This window comes from Sturnus vulgaris, chromosome 9, assembly GCF_052056855.1.
Source record: "Sturnus vulgaris isolate bStuVul1 chromosome 9, bStuVul1.hap1, whole genome shotgun sequence".
In the NCBI taxonomy this organism is placed as follows: Eukaryota; Metazoa; Chordata; class Aves; order Passeriformes; family Sturnidae; genus Sturnus; species Sturnus vulgaris.
The window spans coordinates 22,207,433-22,226,495 of record NC_142251.1 but is presented as its reverse complement, the minus strand read 5'-3'; the positions used below and the strand labels follow the sequence as shown (position 1 = coordinate 22,226,495).

General features: G+C 37.6%; 1 protein-coding gene across 7 annotated transcripts in view; it reads right to left on the bottom strand.

The window, feature by feature from the left end:
- The window catches only part of LOC106858805 (uncharacterized), a 61,753-nt gene that overhangs the window by 22,140 nt on the left and 20,550 nt on the right, over positions 1-19,063 (bottom strand). For 6 of the 7 annotated variants that reach the window (XM_088170117.1, XM_088170118.1, XM_088170114.1 and 3 more), the window contains exons 2-3: positions 9,214-9,326; positions 3,363-3,478 (exon numbers count right to left, since the gene is read on the bottom strand). The gene's annotated coding sequence lies outside the window, so the exon portion shown is untranslated. The remainder of the gene's footprint in view (positions 1-3,362; positions 3,479-9,213; positions 9,327-19,063) is intronic. The other variant, XM_088170119.1, reaches the window with a different exon arrangement.

The window sequence follows — 19,063 nt, the reverse complement described above, 5'->3', positions numbered from 1 at the left end:
AAATTTATACAATACGTTAATTGTGAAGAGTTTTTTAGAACATATTTCAAAGGAGGAGAAGAAATGCTGTGTAAGTAAAACTTGTTTCAAGTGTTCCACCACTTCTAGCAGGAGACTGTTACAATAGTTGCATTATTTCTTTATCCTGATCGAATGCCTTTGCAAATCTCACTCAGGTTTCTTTTTCCCCCTTTAAACTAGTTCACTGTGTGTAGGTCTGGTACTATATACTGTGTCAATACTTAGCTGTTTCCAATTTTGGCTAAGTGGATGAACTCGTGTCAAAATATTCATGCAGTGTTAACAAAAATTAAGCCATCTTATACTCCATGAACTATAATGAAATATTAAAATTTGCTAAAGGGATAGGTCTGGAGTTTCAGGAAAGTTGTTTCTCTTTATAGTACAAAGTACATTCAAAGTGTGGTAAATGTGGGTATGTAGGTATGCCTTTCTTTTCTCACTTAAAAACAAATAATACCTACAATTCAAAGCTTATGGAGTAGACATGGATCTACTTAATACTGAAGGTAAATAGAATTGAAGAAGGATAATTAATTTATTCTTTCTTAGCAGAAGTAATTTATTGAGCATTTTCCTTATCTAATGTGTCTCAAGTGTATAGAAACAGGGTCTTTCAAATCTGTGATCATCAAAATGTCTTTCTACTGGATCTGTGCATTCATAGAACAATTCAGGTTCTTCCAAAGTATTGATGCCAATGTGTGCAAAAAATGAGTCATCTGAACGTTTTGATCTTGGAAGCAATCTTGATCAGAACAGTCAATAAAATACAAGAGTTACAATTGGCCAACAGAAAAAAAATTGTCTTTGTCTATTTCTTTCCCCATGTAGTGGGCTGAGGGCTGGCCTGGCCTGCTTGGTTTTTCCCTTAACCAAAATCCAAGCCACTTCAAACCACCACATTCAATAATATTAGTAAAGAAAGATTTTGAATAGGCCACTATTCCTAGCTACTGCAATCAGTACTTTTCAGTTTTGTCTGAAGAGAAATTAATTTGTCTTGCACTTGTTGCCACAAACTCTGAGGAGTAACATGAAACCAAAGCAGAACTTGAGAGAAGGAATAGCTAGCATTTACTCAAACTTGTTTCTAGTTAGATCAGAATATGAGTTAGTGAAAAAATTCTTCTTAGTGGCAGGTTTGGTAAAATCAGTCTTAGTTATCACACTATTTTTCTGCTTAGGAAATAATTTCTGAAATGAGAGGGAGCTATTCATGCTCAATGGGGTTTAAATATAGAGTGAATCTGCACAATTTCTCCATGTCAGAAAAACACAGTATGCACTTTGACAAACTTTTCCTAGTAAGTGCCTTGTACACAAGTAATTTCTTCAATACCAGGATGGTTGTTAGTTTTCTGTGAACAGCCCCAAGTATATTTTATAACCTGAGCACAGTTCATTTCCTGATGGAGAAATGCAGTCCCAGCTGCCCTCACAAGAGCAGAATTCCAGATGTTCCTGTTTTGCTGTATGGAGCAGTGCTGTAATTGTTGGACAGCAAGGATACAGTTTGGCTCTCTGATAATGTTGTATCTGTAGAAATACTTTCACCATGGCTGCAGGAATGTGTATATACATTAGGAAGGAAACTATATTATGGATTTCAGTCTTTAAATGCATTCATATGGCCCAGGTGATTGCAAGAACCACTTGGATTTGAGAATATAATTATGGCATTTTAAGTATCATGTAAGGAAGGAATTAACCATTATTTAAAGCAGCATACATTCTAACACAGCCAGTGATTTGAACCTGTCATTCATTTAATAATTCAGGTTGGAAAAGGCACATGAGATCATTGTGTCCAACAGGAAACCTAACACTTCCAGGTCTGCTACTTAAATCTTCTCCCAGAGTACCATGTGTACATGTCTTTTCAGTACCTCCAGTGACTTCATCACTCCTCTGGAAACCCTTTTCCAGTGCTTGACAGGTTTTTTGGTGGAGAATTTTTTCATAATATCAAATCTAAATGGCCCCTGGTGCAACTTGAGGCCATTTTCTCTTATGCTATCACTCGTTACTTGGGAAAAAAAGTGTACTTGACACTCAGGCACACTCTGCTGCAGCCTCCTGTGAGGTAGTTTTAGAAAGTGATAAATTCTCCCCTGAGCCTTCAGACTTCATAACCCCACTTCCCTCTGCTCCTGGATGGACTTGGGCTCTAGACCCTGCACTTCAGTCATGCAACTTCTTACTCTAGTCATGATTGCAGGTTGTGTATAAACCTATGCATGAAAGAGTTTCTAGATGTTCAGGTTCAGTTTCTGCCACTGTTTCATAGAGCTGTTTTTATAGGACACTAAAAGCTTAATAAAGCTTGGAGTCAGTAAAAACACGTGAGAACAACTTGTGGTTGTTCCATATTTTTGGTATTATTTCAGAATATGTCCTACTATGGTCATATGTGCATCTGTTCAAATTTCTTGAATGTGTTTGTGACTGAGTTGGGGGCTGATCCCAAGTTTCTTCCACACTTAATAGCTCTATTAAATACTGTAGATATTCTTACTGTGGGTTATCTCATTTTAAATCATCTATACAGATAATTTAAATGCCTTAGTGATCAGTTGATTAGGGCAGAAAGCATCTCACATACCAACTATTGTTGCCACTTGTGGCAGAAGAGATCAAATGTGAATCTTTTTTCTGTTCTGAAACCCTCTGTGGCCATTTCTAATTTCCTAATTACTTAGGCTGAAAATGACTATTTTTAGCAAGATGTAGCAGGACAGATTATTGATTTAATGTGATAATACTGATGTTTTATTGTAATAGAAATCTGTAATCAAGATTATTGAAACTGTTAACAGTATGCAGTTCTGCCTTCAGGATAAGAAAAATGGAGATGATTCCTGGAATTCTACTTTATGGGAGAAAGATTGGAGGGGCTAACAACATGGGCTTAGGAGTGTGGAGAAAAGGATCGTCTCTCCCTTCTGGGCACGTAGAGTTGAACATTCAGTTTGCTTTGTGGTCTAAGTTTATTACTAAACTCTTGAGCAAGCCTGGAGGCGTTTCCTAAATGAGGCTGCAGCTACACAGATTTTAAACTCAATTAGCCCTCTCTCCTGCATCCTGCATGCCTGTCAGTTCTAATGGACTTTGCTTGGCCCTGTGAGAAAGGGAAGGTGTGGGGGTCTCCAGAACCAGCCTCCTCCTTCCCCCACACTGGCTGGAATGGCCACATCTTATTGTGGCCCTTGGACAACAACAATTTAAAGGTTCTCCAGATTATTAAAATGTAAATTTTGCCTAACAGGGGAAGGCTGGGGAAAAAAGAATAGTCAGTTGGTAGTCATTCAATAGCAAAGAAATAAGTTAGCTTCTACTACCTGATGTGAGTCCTTCAGAGTGGAAAGAGTACCAAACTGGGCAGTACTTTGAGTTATATCAACAGGATGGGTTGGCCCAGGGTCTTTCTTCCAAGTGATCTTCTAAGGCTTGTGGTCTGCAAAATGCAAACATGAGAGAAAGCAATCCTATCACAACTAATAGCAACAAAAGTGCCTTAAGAAAGTTGCTATTCCCAGGAATACAGATTAGAGTGTATTTAATAGTGGAGCAGAAGTTATATCTTATATCTTACCATTTAAAAAAAAGTATCAAAAATAAAGACAAAACACCTAATGACTGCCTTTTAGGAAAAACCCCTTTGTTAGTCTTCAAGCACAAGAAAATACTTGACCTGTTTTGAACAGCAGTGTTTTATAACATGCTTTTGTTGGATCACAATCTTTTTTCTCTTCTCTGTTTGATCTAAAAGTCCATCTGTGTTAATTTAAAAAATTAATGTAATGCATTAAGCTTGTAATATGATTAAAGATACTACTAGAACTTTATAGAAGTATTTTTTTTTAAATTGTTAGTTTTCCCCTGCAATTGCAGTTCCATGCAAAACTGTAACTAGATCTGGTTGAAAACTTATCTTTTTCTTCCTCTGTGGGGAAAATGCAGAAGGTTTTGAAGAAATACATATTTCAATGGAGGTTTTTCTGGGAAGGCCTTTTGTGTGAAGAAAAGAAGAAAAAGTTCCCTTGCTGCCCTAGAAGGGTTTATGACCTGGTGTTTTGGTGTGCCTCTGGAATGTCAGAGCTCTGTTGTCGTTGGAGAAGGGCCTGGAAACCTGGATTTCTGATATTTGGTGTGAAAGTCTTAATGAACAGACTATCTATCTGGAAAGGGATCGTGCTGCCTACTTTTTCTCCTCCACTTGCTTTTATGATACATGCCTTTTCCCAAAAGATAATTGAAATAACTTCAACATACCTCTCTTTAGTCTAATAATAAAATTTCAAAAATCTTTTTATCTCTCTGAGCAAGGAATATTTTTTTTCTGATCAGTCTTAACAGTCACATACAGATGTATTGTTCATGTTGTCTAGTAATGAAAGAAGTATAATTATGATATAGTTCACTCTTAGTAATGAAATTAAAGCAACTGTATGCATATCTAAGGAGGATGCTGTGGCTGGAGAGCTCTGGAGCCTTGGCAAATTCTTGTGTTTATTCTACTGAGTATTGCAAAGAAACACTGTGCTGTCTGCACACTTGCACGTGTACTTATTTTCCTTTACTTCTACAAAGTGAAAAACTGGAACTAATGTTGAAAATGTGAGGGCTTCTTTTAAAAATTCAATCCCAAGCAGAAGTCAACAAGTTTGAGGGAAAAAATCCTTTTCATAAGGCCATAGTGACTCTATGGAAGAATATAAAATAATCAGTCTGATATGTCTGGATCTCTTTTCCATTCATATAAAAACATGAAAAAAATGTTAGCTGCTCTGACTATTACATCATCTCTTTTGAAGTACAAATGCTAACTGAAATCAGTCAAATGTCTAAAAGCATGTGTGCTAAGATGCTACAGATCTTTTTTTCATGTACTTGCATCAGGTATATCTGATTTTCCCTACAGCTTCCAGCAGTGAGGGAAGAAAACTGGTCCTTGGATCATGCTCCCATGATCCTCATTTTTAGTACTTCATGTTTTAATATTTACCAGTTAAATGTGGTTTTGAATGTACTTCTGAATGACGACTTTACAAAAAGAAACAGACGCTGCAGTCCATCTCCAGCTGAGTTTCCACCTTGTTTAAAGACTGGTGCTTTTCTCCTTTATTCTTTAGAAAAGATAATTTTTAATTAGATTCTACTTTCCAAATAAGCTGCTCTTCACTCTTAATCCAAGGGAGCAAGAGGTAGCCATTGGTGTGCATGCTTGATCCCTCTGAAATATTTCAGTCTGCTGTGTCGTTCAGATGTTTGTTGGATGGACTTGAAAATATGCTTTGGCTGCTGTTTAGAAAAATCTAGTGCCCTGTAAGTGCAATACATGATAAAAGGAAGTAATGCTCAAGATCTATTGTGTGTGGATTGCTGCAAACTGCTTTTTCTTTTACTGCTTTTAGCGTGCTGACCTGCAGAAAAGGTTGTCTCCATGTTTTCTTCCTGTTATCGATGCGAAATTCTTCATTTCAAGTACTTTTTCGTTTTGCTTTGACCTGATTTTATAGTATTTAGTGCTGCCTGTTTAACACGTGTGCAGCAAACTGCTGCACTACTGAGTTCCTGCAGCTGTTGTGAGCCAGTGTGACTTTTATAACTGCCTCTATGATGGCCAGTCATGGAAGCCTTGATTTAGGGAGAAGAAACCCAGTTCAGTCATAGATGTCTTCAAATGTCCTGATCTACACCTGGAAAAAACAGTGTTTGCTGAGCCCTCTGGGATGGTTTACTTTTGTGGCTTTAAACACATGAGGTAAAGTTTGGAGCCATCCAGTAATCGTATGTTCCAAGTTCCTTTTTGCATCTACAGCAATCCTGTTAATGTTACCTTTTTAAAACCCTTTGTTAGTAAATATCATCAGATAAAAGGCTTTTGTGCTCTGGATTTCTACTCTGAAAAAGTCTGTGACATAAACACAGTATTGGCACCTAACTGACTCTGAGTTTAGGTTTACTGGGGGTTTTAGCAGGCTGTTAACAACTACAAGTATGGCATTTTTTACCTCCTAATTTGTGGGGAATTTTGCTTATCAGATCACCTCTGTTTTTCTAATTCCCTTGTGTATAAACGTGCCTTAAAAGAGAGCCATCTCTGACTACATTTTGTTAATTATGATTTCAAAATACCTGCAAATCTGAAAATAATTTTAGCAGGAGTATTCCACTGTTGAAATAGTGGCCAGGACAGTACTATTTTTCATCGGTATTTTGATATAATAATCCCATGTATTTAACAAATCATAATTTTCAATTTTTTCCAAGATAAATTTTACAAAGACAAACTTTAAACAGCGTCCCATCAGTGCATTTATCTGGGAGCAAAGTCAGATGTCAGGACTGTGTCCTGGCCTGTGTCTGCTTTTGCCTGGATGGGGGAGTTAAACTGTAGGGGGTAACCTTTCACATGAGTGTGCTAGGCAGGGTTTGCAGGACATAGCATCATTCCTTCTATGTTTCAGCTGGGTTTTTTCTTCCTGCTCTGGAAAATAGTGTTTTCTGTGATGTATCTTACACCTTTCTCATTCCTCTCATCTCTGCCGTCAAAGCATCATATCATAGATATAAACGCAAGATTTTTCTCTTTTTTTTTTTTTATGGCAGTTTCTAAGTAATGCTGCCAAGTTTGTCAAGTCAGCTATGTAACCAACATTGTACACAGCACTTTTTTAGAAAGTGAGATTGAGAAGGAAATAATTAAATCAGCACTACTGGTCAAGAGTTGCACTGAGGTGTTTTCCAGGGGAAAGAATTTTAACAGTAAATCCAGGACATGTTGGTCCTATTCTCTGTGCTGGTTCACAGCATTGTTTTTGTCCCTTAAGTTGCACCAAAACCTTGGCTGCAGGCCCCTTCAGTTTGGGGTGGGGAAGAATTAGAAATGCAAAGATTGAGACTCTTTAAAACTGAAATTCTAGCTCTTTTCCTTGCTAAGGTAGAATGAAAACCATAAACTATTGGTAAATGTCAACTAACCGCTAGACTTGAAAGCACCAGCAGCTGCTTTCTGCTTATGAAGCAGAGAAACTGTGTGGGAGGAGATGTAAAGAACCTCCTCAAATACCCACTAAAACAGAGGGGCGGGGGAGAGACTCTACTGAATATGGGGTTTAACCTTTAGAATTCTTGTTCTGTTCTCTCATGCTCTTCGACTTGTATGAAAATGCAAAATGGCAATTGATTTGTTTCAGGTAAAAGCATGAGACAAAGGCCCCATGCCACCTAAAACTAATTTCTGATAAAAAATGGAGTACTCAGCTTGCCTGTATCAATTTTGTGTCTGTTAAAGATTTATGGCATGTATCTCATAAACAGTTTTCAAATGTATTTAATGAATAATTGTTTGTAAAGGGCTTGAAGTGTGCCTCAAATCAGATGCAATGTTTCAATGCAGCAATATTATTAACAGCATTGTTAATGTAGGATTGAAATGGCAACACTCAGAAATTCATCTACCACAAATCTGAAATGATGAGTTTGTCTTGAATGCAAATAAACATAGAGGAAATAGATTGGGAGGTATCCATTCATGATGTATAAAATGAGATAAAAATAGGCCACAGGTTTACGTTAATATAAATTGAGACATATTCTAGCTTGGCAACACTGACCAAAAGCTGTCTAAACAAAGCAACTAATGTTTATTCTGCTTCTAAAAGGAAGTCTGTATCTGCTCTTGAGAAAAGACAAAGGGTTGTTCTGGGATGGTTTTTGGGGTCTTTAAGTAACTTATTTATACAGTAATTCATAGATCCTTCATCACTTTCTGATATGTAAAAAATATGCGTAACTTCAGAAGCTCATGGCAAAACTGTTTCTAGCCCTTTCAAAAATATTTATGAAAACAGACTAGAAAATGTAGAAAGAAAAAGGGTTGGATTGTTTGGGTTTTTTTCCCCTGAAAAGAGTAAATTACAGGACAATAAATGTATCTGGAAAGTGTGATGACAATCTGGCTTTTCTATTTGGAGACCTTTCTGTACCTAGATGCTGACTGTACTGGGCAGATGAAACAGCTCTCAAGGAATGATAAATATTGTTCAGTATGAGAAGACTGTTTTTACATTAAAAACCCTCATATTAAAAAAAAAAAAAGAACAGAACTGCAACTCTGTTATTTCACCTGCTCTTCTTTTAAACATGTCCTTTCTTGTTTGCTGACTACTCCCACTATGGAGCATTTGTCCACAGTCCCAGGAATTAGTACTAACTCCCTAAGATGGGGGTGGGAAAGTAGAGCTGGTGAACAAGGGCTGGAAGGGTCCCAGCTGGAGGATATTTGTGACAGATCAGAATAACAGGAAGAGAGACAGTAAAAAAGAAACGGTCAGCACTTTTGGCTTTTTAAAAGTGGGGTGCAGAGGACTTGCTGTTATGTTTTTGTAATGTCTTGTTTCCAGACTGCTGGCTTAGTCAGCCACATCTTTAATTTACCCAGTTTATAACAGCTGCTTTGGCTGCTACCACAGAAAAAGAAATTATAATTTCCAAGCCTTTATTTCATCCCTCTTACCTATAATCCTCAAGTTCCAGTCTGTCTGACCACTTGACTAGGCTTTTTAATTAACAGATCTTCTTGGGGGCCCTTAAAATGTGTTTTGCATATACAGGAGCTCTAAACAGCCTTGGAAACTCTTGATGAGATGAAAAACATCCTGCTGGGAATATAAAATGGCACATAGTGCCTAGAATAATGATTTCCATAATTGAAATTTTCATGTGCTGTATTAAAAGGCATCATTTACCTGGGGTCCTGTTCTTTTGAAAAGAAAAATGTTTTAGTTTCAAGAACTTCTCTATTTAACACTATCTTTACGTGGTTTTGTTGATTCCTCAGAAGGCTCATGTGCTCAGCAAAAAAGCAAAAAGCTGAAGATGAAAACTAGCATTTGAATATTTCTGTTCAGTCAGTGATTCAGATGTACTTACTTGATTTGCTCAAATGAGGCAGGTGGTGGAGTTCTGTAATGATCTTTACTTTGTACCTGAGACCACTGATCATTTGGCTGAGGTGGCACATTGTTAATGACGTGTTAAGAAACAATATAATCTGGGAAGGTAGACGCTTGGACAGAAGGTAATAGCCCTCCCTGCTGCCAGTATCTTAATGTAATTGAAGAAAACATCTTGTTTTAATCATTTACTAATTGAATGGCACAGCAACTAATCTCTGGGATGTACCTTGGAGACCCGATTACGTGTTTCATCGACTTCTGGGGAGCCAACACAGATGATATTGGTCAAATTGCCCTCAGCTCTCTTCATTGCTGGTCTGCAGCCCTGTGGTGGTTTGTCTAGAAGATAAAGAAATAAAGAATTTTGTTTGATACTTTAGGATATGTCCAATAGATCAGCCAATAATTGATCTTGACATTTCCCAGGGAAAAATCGCTAGTGTCACTGTAAAGGTCTTAGTGGTTTTGTACAATCTGCACTAACTTTTTCTTCAGATTTTCAGATAAAATAAGTTTTGCTTCAAGCTACCATTAAGTGAAATTAGATTATTCAGAATATTAAGATATGACACAATACTGTCAATAAGCCTTATGTTTTCAATAGTTTAAGCATCATAAATAGTTACATCAGTGGTATTTTTTCCATGCTGTTCTGACTTGCTGTTCATGTAGGATCATTCTGACATATAAAACAATTTTAAAAACACCAGAAAATGAACTCCAGGATTATTCTCCAGTTCTACAGATCAGTTGTCAAGATCAGTTTCTGAAAAATCAAATACTAGACCTGCATGTGTTGTTTTTCTTCCATAGTGTATTTCTGAATTAATTTTCTCTTACAGAAAATTAGTTCTGCTTAACTGCAGGTCTAGGTAATAGTCTGATCTTTAGTGCTGACATGCACCAATCCTAATGAAACCTGCAGCACTCCTGCACTTTTTTACTAGCTCTGAATATTATTCCAGTCTCAGCCTGTAATATTCAAAAGCACATGAGGAACTACATAAATGCCTCCCCTTATCCCTGAAGGGTTAAGTGGGTTCAGTGGGTTAGATGATGGGATTCTCAAAGCCCTCTAAATTGTCATTCAGGAAAGAAAATGCCAGGGCTCAAGTAACAAATATTTGAGTTGCTTCTCAAAGCCACTTTATCAAATTGGACCCCTTTAAACAAGTTTAATACCAAGTAAGTATGGTATATTCAATCTAAAAATATATTTTTCAAATCTGTACTTTTCAGTGATCTAATGGTTACTTTTTGAAGAACTTGTGGCCTTGCAAAGTATTGTAATTACATAGCATGTTCTCAAAAATCCTGGTGTCTAGCATTAACCATCTTGTGGGTTCATGGAAGACATTTTGAGAATTTTAGATCCATCTTGTTCAGCTACACCTTCTCTGTTATGATTAATGGAGGAACATGCACTTTTGAATTCTTTGAATAGCTTTAAAAAGTCTCACATTTTTTACTTGTCTATTTTATAGGACATGAAAAAAAGCCCCATCACCCCTCAGGGCATTAAAGCACAGTGCTTTAATTACACAATGCCCATTAATGCTAATAAATTTCATGCTGAAGACCTATGCTGTACCAGTGCCAAGTCAAACATAAGTCTCCTTTCCCAGCCCTGTGCCACACGCTGCCTGGACATGTGGCCATTACCACGAGCTCGGGTCCAATGACAGACTTTAGACACAGATGCAAGATTTCATGTTGACTTTCAACAGCTCCTATAGGTTGAAATAATGCTAACGTTTGCTTTTCAAGTAATCTTTACAAGTATTTAGATAGGGATAGTGTTAGGTGAGTGATGGAACATTATGTGAAATCAAGTGATAATATGATAGTATTTTTCCCTGCTGTTTCTTTCTATTATCTGATATAACTTGAGTTTTCTCTGTAAAGATTACTTTGTAATGATACTCTGAAGAATGAGTTTAGCAGCTGTAGAAGATAAAGCATGTTTGTAACTGTTCATAAATCTTATTGCATTCTCTACTGTTTCTCTTACCTAAATCATTAGCTGCAGCCCTTTCTTTTTTTCATGTAGCTCTGCTGTTAGCGTTTCTAGAATTTGACCTCAGAACAAAATCTCCTTTTATCTTGGAATGTTCCTGGAAATCAGGCACTCGTATTACTCTTGATCTATGTCTACAAGTACAGCAGTTTTACTTTCAGGGTGGGTGGGTGTCTTGGGGTGACTTTATGATGCTTGTATCCCCAAATCGTCTGTTCTGTTTCCTAGAGGGACCCCAGTCAGAGGTTTCCTCTCAAATTTGCCCTAAACCAGGGCAGTGGGGTAGAGGAATAGTTTGGAGCTCAGCTTATGAGAATTTGAAGTGAGGGGAATGTGTCAGTAGGTGTACCAGACTGTCAGTAGGTATATCAGACTGGGAGATGCAGACTTTTTTTTGTCTCTGCAGTAAGGTAACCTCTAGGATCTGTTTGTACTAACAAAATGAAAATGGTTTGGTCTGGTTGAGAATGGAGGCCAAATGGACACAGCTATGCATTTAGGAGGGGCTGAGTGATGGTTGGATGGTAAAATGCATAAAAAACCCCAAAACAATTTAGATACTGACGGGCTATGAAGTGTTAGAATATGCCTAGACTTAGCAAGTGGGAGGGTAGGGGGATCAGCTAAAAGAATGTGAGGAAATTTCATGAAAAAGAAATGTGGATTTGTAACTAAATGGGCAGTGTTCAAGTTTTCTGATGTTCCTGGTACTTCACCTCAGGTGTAATGTGGAGAATAGGGCTGGGTTTTGGTTTGGGTTTTTTTTAATAAATAGTTCTGTACTATTCCAGAATCCCTGTGTAACAATCAGTGTTGATATCCTGAAGGGGATTTATTAGTTAGTCAAGGGATTACCAGCCCTTTCTTTCTTAAGTCTTTTGGCAGAGCAGTCTTCAGGAGCAGACAGAAGGGAAGAGAGGCAGCACCTGGGCTCAGAGTCAGAAATGTGCCACATCCTCATGATGAAGGAAGAGGAACATGAGGGTGAGCTGAGCTCTCTGCCCATGGCCCTTCCTGCAAGGCACAGGGCCCTTGGGCATCTTTTTAGAGTGCTCCCAGCAGTTGTTTATCCTCGATCACAAACCTGTCTATTCAGGGCATTAATCACATTTTTTAGAATGTTTATTATATAACATTTTCTATGTTCTGTTTATACTTTGTTAGTGTTCTGCTCAAAGACTGGAAGACTTTGGCTGAATTTGAGTGCCTCTGTAGAAGCAGTCTCCCATAAGACAGAGAAAAGGTGTATCACAAGCAGAGAGTTTGTAAGAATGCTGCATTTTGATGAGCACTAATTATCAGAGCTGGGAGCACTTTGAAAACCTTTCTGATGACTAAAACCCCATTTTACACCTCTACTTCCTAAACTGCCTGTCTGGTGGGAGCTTATGTTATTTTTAACAGCAGCTTTTTTTGCCACTGAGTCCTAAAGGGCTGGAATCACACTTAAAACAATAGTTTCTAATCTTATATGCTATTGTGAATATCCTTTTTATTTTTAAATTAGTGAGAATCTTGAGTTGTCCCAAATCTTCCCACCATAAATAGGACTTTCCCCCAGCTTTGACTAGTTTCAAAGAGAAATCCTGTTGTTGCTTTTTCTCCTGCTCTGCTTGCCTGCCTTCACCTCGCTGCTGCTCTCCCTGCTCAGAGGCAGACCTGTTCCAGCTCAGTGAGGAGTGCCAGTCATGCAAGTAGTAAACTTGTTATGAAAACCTTGAAAACTTGGATGTGCCTAGGTGCCAGGCTTTTAAACTCATTGCGACTTTATTAATGATACCCTGGGGGAAGCATCTTTTTATTAGTAAACATAGCCAAATAGATTTGAACCAAAAAGCTGGATTTACTTTGTTTTGGTTGTGTACTACAGCATTATCAGGAGATGATTTAGAGCAACAGCCATGAACTCTTAGCTTGATCATGTTAAACTGAAGGTTCTCCATGACTGAAAATGTTTTTGTGACTCTCTGGGAGCTCCCTCTCCTACCCCCTGTAGCACTTTGCAGTTTAAAAAGAGCCATGTGTTAAATTGTTGAGCTTACTCAATAAGCAAATATAATGTCACTTATTCTTGAAACATTCATTCCTGCTCTGCTTTTGAGATTACACACGTGCCAGTGTGCTATTCTTCTCCCTAGTAGTTTCTACATGAAATCTATTTTCCCTGAAAAAATGGAATCTTTGTGTCTTTGTCTCCTCACTAGCTTTCAGGCATGTTTTGGCAGGGGCTCTGACTGTTGAGCACTGGGGAGGAGGGGCCTTGCACTCATTTGTCAGCTTTTCTTGCATCTGTAATTTTTGCCCACTCAGCAGTACTGGAGGGGCTTAAAAAAGGGGGAGAACTTGCAGTTGTTGAAAGTCAAACTCTTGAAATAATTGCTGGACTGTAACAGTTTGGGAAAGAGGTGTGTGTGAGAGAACAAATGCTTTGGCTAAAACCAGCTTTAGCTTTAAGGTTTTAGCAGCTCTCCATTTCATGTAATTGCATGCCTTTTACCCATAGATCTTTACAAGCAATGATACTGTGTTTTTATGGATTTGTTCATTATGTTTTGATAAACTGGATTTTCTTAATGATGATGAAAATAATTTCACTGCTGTTCAAGACTTGGTTGTTTCCAACCAATAGTTTAATTTAAAATGCTTAAGTCTTCTCTAACTTTTGTCCTAATCCTTTCCTGCAATCTCCCTTTGCAAGCTGGGTGCTTTCATCTCCTCACGTAATGTAACCAAACAGAAATTAGTTAATTTTTTTATTATTAGAAGACAGATCCCTTCATAGTAAGGAAAGCATTTTCCCTCTTCAGCTTTTTATGGAATATTAACGTTGATCTCTCCTCCTCGTTTCAGTAGGCTATTTAAGCTCAGGGCTCATACTGTGAGCTGTTAATTAATCAGTGTGACAGATGAAGAAAGTATCCAACTATGAAAGGAAACCTTACTTCAGTGACTAACAATAAGGATGTGAGCCCGAGTGATTTAAAGGATTTTTTTTTTTTTTTTGTGAACGTGTGATAAGGAGCCTTAAGCTGTTTGAGGTAACGATGGGGGTTTTTTTGCTCAGATTGTGTCACTGCACAAACATTAAAGGGCTCATCAATATTTTGTCTTGAAAAGTCTAGACAGGAGTTAAAAGAGCCTCTCCTACAGTTTGAAGAGATCCTGTTTCCCATAATTAATAACAGGAAGCAAGTAAATAAGGCTTTACTGACAAATGAAACAGAAACAGTAACATGTACCCAGAAACATTAGCTCCTGGCTGAGAAATGTAGCTGAGGTCTGTTGGTTTTAGTATACAGGAAAAGATCACTGTGGAGGCACATTAGAGCTTTGCTCATGTCAGTTATTGACATTAATTCAGTTATGTTATAGCAGACTAAAAGTCAAAAAGTAATGATAATGCATTTTAATTATTGAGAGTTATTAGTGACCTTTGTTTACATCTGTGTTACAGTCCAAGAACTCTTCCCCTGTCATTATTTGAAATTCTTTGAACTCAAAAGGAGATTTTCATGTTTATTTAAAAGCTACCAGAAGGCATTTCAGACATTTCCTGGAACAAACTGTATATATGTATTTTAGGAAGATAAGAAATGAAAGGAAACTTGAGGAAAAGCTTTCAATTTTCTTCCTTTTTGAAGATTGCATTTTCCCTTCAAAGACACCTTTTCATAAAGTAGTTGGAAACCCTTCTCTCCCCCTCCCAGTTCCTCTCATTAAAATCAGTTAAACAACAAAAGGGGAGTTAGACCCTCATCTCTTCTGTAGCAATGTAAAACCAAAGCACTGCTATTTATCTCACTGAGCTGTTAAGTTCATTTCAGTAACTCCACGTTACACAGACAAAAATTCAGCCTTGCCCTGGCCTGCCATATTTCTGATTTCTTTGGTTTTGGGGTTACACTGGAGGGGGAGGTTGGAGGCACAGGAAAAGGAGGAGGTTTCTGTCTGTGTGGCTGGGGGATTGGTTGTTTTCCTAGGGAGCAGCAATGTCTGAATGCAATATTCAGAAGTACTGGGAAGCACATTTAACTCTGTGTTTGTGCTGGACCTTAAGTCTGGGCTCGTTGAATTATGGGTTCATCGTCTGGCATGCTGACTATATGATACAACTGTGTAATACAGACTGTTTGTCATCTTGGTGCTGACCTTGAAAAGAGAAGTGAATTTGTTTCTCCGATTCTTAGATACACTGGACAGTAAATTCCTGCTTTAGCTATTTAATTTTTCCCTGTAGGTGAGCTGTTGGGCTTTCTGCTAAAAATGACAAGATAGGACAAAATAAGCTTGTTTGTAGAGCTGATGTTTTTTCCTTTTCTGTATATTTTAGAAGATTAACAGCCGTTGCTCCACAGAGGCATGGTGATGAATACTAAATAGTCCACCATAAGGCACTTTGGAAGGAATTCAGTAAATTCAAAGACACCCCAAGACTGTATTCCATAAGTTTCTCCACTGACTGCAGCTTGTAGTATGAAAGCAATAGACTATATCCCAAAAGAGGACCATGCTGTTTACAATACCTTGTCAGGTTAAAATGTTTCGTGGCAGTTATTCTTTCATTGTTGACTGATTGAGATTTTTTTTGAGCACATGCATCTAACCTAAAGCATAGGCTTCTCCCATTTTCCTCAATGAGTTTCTATATTTTCACAGTTCATAACTGGGCTTCTGTTATCATCTAAATGCCTTTCCCTCCCCTGCTAAGTACTGAGTTCTGTCCCCTTGAATCATGCATGCCAATATCTAGCTAGACTTACAGCTTTTAAATGAGACAACCTGTGGAATGTGGTGCTACTTGACACAAGTGCTTGGCTTCTTACTGAAAATAAATAGCTCAGATGTCACTTCAAATGCCTATTGTAACAGGGAAAAGTCAGAGACAACTGTTGAAGGTGCACTTTCAGGTTACCTATAAGGTATTTTATGAAGGTTTTTCCCTAGCTCAGAGCTGTAATAACTCATGAGTTCCCAATGAAGTTTACTGTGGAAACGGGGCCTTTTCTGTACCACAAAAAAAGTTACCCTACACAGCAAAGCTGTGAATAAAATTGCATTACTTTTTCATTTATTTTGGACCTTTGAAAGTAATTTTTCTAGATCTATTATGTGCAGCATATGGGGTTAGAAATTTTTCTAATTAACAAGGAAACAATGTGCAAGTCTCGGGTGTCTTCAATGTCATGTCCCAGAAAAAAATCTTATATTGAGCCTGATCTTAGTATTCAGTTTTTGATGTGGTTTTGCATTAAAAAAGGAGGAAATTTCCATGTTTAGGGTGCTTCTTTTAGAAAGAAAGGTGATTCATCAGTGAACAGTTTGAATTCTTTGAATTGTCAGATTATATATTACCAGAGCTGTGTGCACTGGTACATGTAGGTTGTTTAAATGCATATTTCAGAGAGATTAATGACTATAGTAAATACTAGATTAATGTAGAGTAAGATTCCTGATATTACCTCGGTTTAATCTGAAAGGTGGTGATATGAAAAGCTACAGTTCTAACAGGACTAGGTAGGTATCTGTGGCAACATTTTGCTATCTTTAATCTTATAGTACATAGTTTCCAAGTGGAACTCTTTATAACTAGCAGTTTTCAGGATATTATCTAGATTTCCTGTTTATTTTATTGTGGTATTGTAAGGATCATCTTGTGCCTCTTTTCCAAAAGAATGAAGACTCTATTTGATAAGGTATTATCTAAACCCTACTCTGTTAAAGTCACAAGGTTCAAAGTAACTGTAGGTACCCTGATTATACCTCACCTTTTAATACAATATTTCTTTTTGTCCTGTAGGATTTTTAATTACTTTTAGCATACTTTTCATGCTGTGTGTGCTTATGATTGGACCTGGTTCATCCTTTCTCCATCATTTTTAAATATTGTCTACTTTAAAGGTGCAAAGATTTATTTCTGATTCAACAGAAAGCTCCTTATAAGAAACCTAAGTAGAAGAAAGTAAAGGAAAATTAATTTTCATTCAACTGCAAATATTAAAGTTTCTAATTACATTTCAGACCATTATTTAAATATGTTAAGAATCTATTTTTTTTTTTGGTGCTTCACATTTACCATAGGAAGTCTTTGAAAATCCCTTTAATTCATAGAAGTTGGGAAGCTCTGCTTATTTCTTTTAAGCAATAAACTTACTTTGGCATACAATTTAAAGAAGATATTCCTATTCATCCTCCTTATAAATTAAATAATGATTGTATGGGTGAAAATACTGTAAATTGCTGTGAAGGTGTTAAAGTAGAAGCAAGCAGATGGATTAACACTTGAAGAATTTGCCCCAAAGTTCCTTTTAACATGACTGCTATTGGCTGCCTCCGGAAAGTTTGGCCTGCTGTGTGCAAAAGCTCTCCAGGCTGCCAGGGAGCAGAGCAGAAGTGAAATATAAAAATGTTCTGACCTGCCATCAGGTAATAAAATCCAACGATAGCCAATAGGATATGTGAGTTCAGGCATTTAATTTTCAAAGGTGCTCGCTTTGGAGATTCAATTAAAAAAGAGATTTAGACTTCCAGTTTCTTCTTTGTAAAACAGGGAACAGAAGATACCTGCTGGCATTAGAAAGATCTTTGAAAGGGACAGACACCTAGTGCTGCATTTATTTCAGTGATGCTGTAGAGTGGAGAGGCCTCCTGGCTCTCCCAAGTCTTTCTGTCCGGCATCCTACAAAGGGTTCAGAAGGAGGGACAATGCCCTAAGAGCCCTCACTGTGCTCTCACTATTGTGACAGTCATTGGGAGTCAAAAATGGAGAGAAATTTCAATACTTTGCAGGCAGATTCTGGAAATTAAAACTTCTGCTTTACACAGAACAGTAATTGGGGAAAAAAAAGAGTAAAATTTCCTGTAATGCCCTCTTCAACCATTAGAAACTCAAGTGCACCACTGTAATCAGAGGAAGAAATAGTAGAGTTGCATCTTTTTTTGGCAGCAGAGGAGTAAGGGAATACCTGCTGCTATTATTTCTTGATGTCCTAGTTTAAGTTCAGACTCACTAAATCAATGTGCCTCATATTTTCGCTCCTTTAAACACAACTACTTGTATTTTTTTGAAAAGCCAGGAGATAGGAATATGAGAGGACGTAAAAAGGATTTTTCTTTCTTTACTTAAAGGTTCTCATAAAGGATTTTGTAGCTACCTTGGACTTCACCTTTCCAGAAGCATTATTTCTCCCAGCCGGCCTAAATATAAAGTGACCAGTTAAATAAATGAATTTTTGGGTTTCTTATAATAAAGCATATAGGGATGTAGAATAAAAGATAGTGATGCTTTCCTCTTCCACTGCTTTTCCCCCAAAAGGAGATGTTCTTTATGAGAATAGAAAACTAAGTACTATTCTCATTTTTTAGGTATCCAGTGCTTTTTATTTTTTACTTTTTTAAAGGTCTCATTATTTACTAGACTATATTATTACATAGGTATAGTAGAAGCCTTCAGTTATAGTATAGGAAGGGAGTTTTGTTAAACAACTTTTACCCTTTTTTCGTCAGGCTCTGTACAGTACTTCCTCCCTGAAGTCATTATAGAAAATGGGACTTGTTTCATAAGTATGTAATACATCAAATAATACGTTGGTGTATGCAGTTAGTCTTGTTTTTTTTTTAAAGTAATATGGCATACAGTACCTCATTTTGCTAATTAAATTAGCATATAGAGACATTAACATTTAAATGCTTATTGCCTTCAAGTTAGGGCAGGTCGTACTTGCCAAAGTTTCTTCTCCATCTTGTTTCACTTTCAGAGTTTCAATCTGCTTCTCCACTGCAGCAAGGGCATGGCTGGGACACTCTGGGGCTGCTTCTGGCTGCAGGGAACAATTTGGCCTTTTGTTTGTTCCTCCACCAAGAGCTGCACCCATACAGGCAGCACTGCATGGCTGGGCAGTGCTGCTGCTGCTGCTGGGCAGGTACTACAGCCTGGCCAGTGGTGCTGGCTCATTGAAGTGGTTCCAACAGTACATTTTAGTTCTTTTCAACTAGGAGGAAAACTTTTACATCACTCTCTAGCCAGCCAAAACATTTTGCCTCATGACACTGAGCTCTGACA